Here is a 3,587-nt window from a genome sequence, read left to right on the forward strand (position 1 = left end):
ATCGTTTCTTATAGCACAATAGTATTCCATTGTATTCATATACTAGAACTTGTCCAGCCATTCCCCAATTGATGGGCACCCCCTCAAATTCCAATTCCTTGCTGCCACAAAAAGAGCAGCTATAAATATTTTTGTACATGTGGGTCCCTTTCCCCCTTCCATGATCTCTTTGGGAAAAAGAACCAAAAGTGGTATTACTGGGTCAAAGGGTATGCACAGATATATCGCCCTTTGGGCATAATTCCAAATTGCTCTCCAGAATGGTTGGATCAGTTCACAGCTCTACCAACAATGCATTAGTGTTACAATTTTCCCAAAGCTTCTCCAACATTTATTATTTTCCTTTTTTGTCATTTTAGCCAATCTGATAGGTGTCAGGTGGTACCTCAGAGTTGTTTTAATTTGCATCTCTCTAATCATTAGAGATTTAGAGCATTTTTTCATATGGGAATAGATAGCTTTGGTTTCTTCATCAGAAAACTGCCTGTTCATATCCTTCGACCATTTCTCAATTGGGGAATGACTTGGGTTCTTATAAATTTGATTTAGTTCCCTATATATTTTAGAGATGAGGCCTTTATCAGAAGTACTGGCCTCAAAAATTGTTTCCCAGCTTTCTGCCTCCCTTCTAATTTTGGAAGCATTGCTTCCGTTTGTACAAAATTTTTTTAATTTAATGTAATCAAAATCATCCACTTTGCATTTTATAATATACTCTATCTCTTGTTTGGTCACAAACTGTTTTCCTTTCCAAAGATCTGATAGGTAGACTATTCCTTTCTCTCCTAATTTACCTATGGTATCACCTCTTATGTCTAAATTGTGTATCCATTTTGACCTTATTTTAGTATAAGTTGTAAGATGTTGGTCTATGCCTAATTTCTGCCATACTATCTTCCAGTTTTCCCAGAAGTTTTTGTCAAATACTGAGTTCCTATCCCAGAAGCTGGAGTCTTTGGGTTTATCAAACATCACATTACTAGTGTCATTTACTACTGCATTTCCTGAGCCTAGCCTATTCCATTGATCTACCACTCTATTTTTTAGCCAGTACTAGATAGTTTTGATGACTGCCGCTTTATAGCAGAGCTCCATGTTTGGTACCACTAACCCACCTTCCTGTGAATTTTTTTTCATTATTTCCCTGGATATTCTTGATTTTTGTTTTTCCAGATGAATTTTGTTATTATTCTTTCTAGCTCTATAAATTATTTTTAGGTAGTCTGATTGGTATGGCACTGAATAAATAAATTAATTTAGGCAGTATTGTCATTTTTACTATATTAGCTCTGCCTATCCATGAGCAATTGATATCTTTCCAATTATTTAGATCTGATTTGATTTGTGTGAAGAGTGTTTGGTAGTTGTGTTCATAGAGTTCCTGGGTTTGTCTTGGCAAGTAGACTCCCAAGTATTTTATATTACCTACTGTTACTTTAAATGGAATTTCTCTTTCTATCTCTTGCTGCTGGACTTTGTTGGTCATGTATAGAAATGCTGATGATTTATGTGGATTTATTTTATATCCTGCTACTTTGCTAAAGTTGTTAATTGTTTCAAGTAATTTTTGACTTGATTCTCGAGGATTTCTTAAGTATACCATCATATCATCTGCAAAGAGTGATAGTTTTGTTTCCTCCTTGCCTATTCTAATTCCTTTAATTCCTTTCTCTTCTCTGATTGCTAAAGCTAACATTTCTAGGACAATATTAAATAATAGGGGTGATAAGGGACATCCCTGTTTCACCCCTGATCTTATTGGGAAGACCTCTAATTTATCTCCATTGCATATAATACTTGCTGATGGCTTTTAAGGAAAGCTCCCCCTATTCCTAAACTCTGCAGTGTTTTTATTAGGAATGGGTGTTGTATTTTGTCAAAAGCTTTCTCTGCATCTATTGAGATAATCATATGATTCTGGTTAGTTTTCTTATTGATGTGGCTGATTATGTTAATAGTTTTCCTAATATTGAACCAGCCCTGCATTCCTGGTATAAATCCCACCTCGTCATAGTGTATTATCCTGGTGATCACTTGCTGTAATCTCCTTGCTAATATCTTATTTAAGATTTTAGCATCAATATTCATTAGGGAAATTCGTCTATAATTTTCTTTCTCTGTTTTTGCTTTGCATGGTTTTGGTATCACCACCATATTTGTGTCTTAAAATCAATTTGGTAGAACTCCTTCTTCACCTATTCTTCCAAATAATTTGTATAATATTGGAATTCATTGTTCTTTAAACGTTTGGTAAAATTCACCCGTAAACCCATCTGGCCCTGGGGTTTTTTTCTTAAGGAATTCATTAATGGCTTGTTCAATTTCTTTTTCTAATATGGGTTTATTTAAAGATTTTATTTCTTCTTCAGTTAACCTGGGCAGTTTGTATTTTTGTAAATATTCATCCATTTCATTTAGATTGTCAAATTTATTGGCATACAGTTGGGCAAAATAATTCCTAATTATTTATTTAATTTCTACTTCATTGGTGGTAACATCCCCTTTTTCATTTTTGATACTGGTAATTTGGTTTTCTTCTTTCTTTTTTTTAATCAAATTAACCAATATTTTATCTATTTTATTGGTTTTTTCATAAAACCAGATCTTAGTTTTATTGATTAATTCTATAGTTTTTTTGCTTTCAATCTTATTAATTTCTCCTTTGATTTTCAGGATATCTAATTTAGTATCTAATTGGGGATTTCTAATTTGTTCTTTTTCTGACTTTTAAGTTGCATACCCAATTCATTAATCTCCTCTTTCTCTTTTTTATTCATTCAAGCATTTAGAGGTATAAATTTTCCCCTAAGCACTGCTTTGGCTGCATCCCATAGATTTTGGTATGGTGTCTCATTATTGTCATTTTCTTGGATATAGTTATTGATTGTTTCTATGATTTCTTGTTTGGCCCATTCATTCTTTAGAATGAAATTATTTAGTTTGCAATTGATTTTCATTCTACTTTTCCCTGGCTCTTTCTTATATGTAATTTTTATTGCATCATTATCTGAGAAGGATGCATTTACTATTTCTGCCTTTCTACATTTAACTATGATGTTTTTGTACCCTAATACATGGTCAATTTTGAAATTGTGCCATGTACTGCAGAGAAAATGGTATATTCCTTTCTATCCCCATTCAATTTTCTCCAGACTTCTATCATGTCTAACTTTTCTAGTAATCTATTCACCTCTTTCACTTCTTTCTTATTTATTTTTCTGCTAGATTTATCTCATTCTGAGAGGGGGAGATTCAGATCCCCCACTAGTATAGTATTACTATCTAATTCCTCTTGTAACTCATTTAACTTCTCCTTTAAGAACTTGGATGCTATACCACTTGGCATAAACATATTCAATATTGATATTACTTCATTATCTATAGTACCTTTAAGTAAGATGTAATTTCCTTCCTTATCTCTTTTAATGAGATCTATTTTTGCCTGCACTTTGTCTGAGATAAGGATTGCTACCCCTGCTTTTTTTACCTTAGCTGAAGTATAATATATTCTACTCCAGCCTTTTACCTTTACTCTGTGTGTATCTCTCTGCTTCAAATGTGTTTCTTGTAAACAGCATATTGTAGGA

This window comes from Dromiciops gliroides, chromosome 2 (genome assembly GCF_019393635.1).
Source record: "Dromiciops gliroides isolate mDroGli1 chromosome 2, mDroGli1.pri, whole genome shotgun sequence".
Lineage (NCBI taxonomy): Eukaryota > Metazoa > Chordata > Mammalia > Microbiotheria > Microbiotheriidae > Dromiciops > Dromiciops gliroides.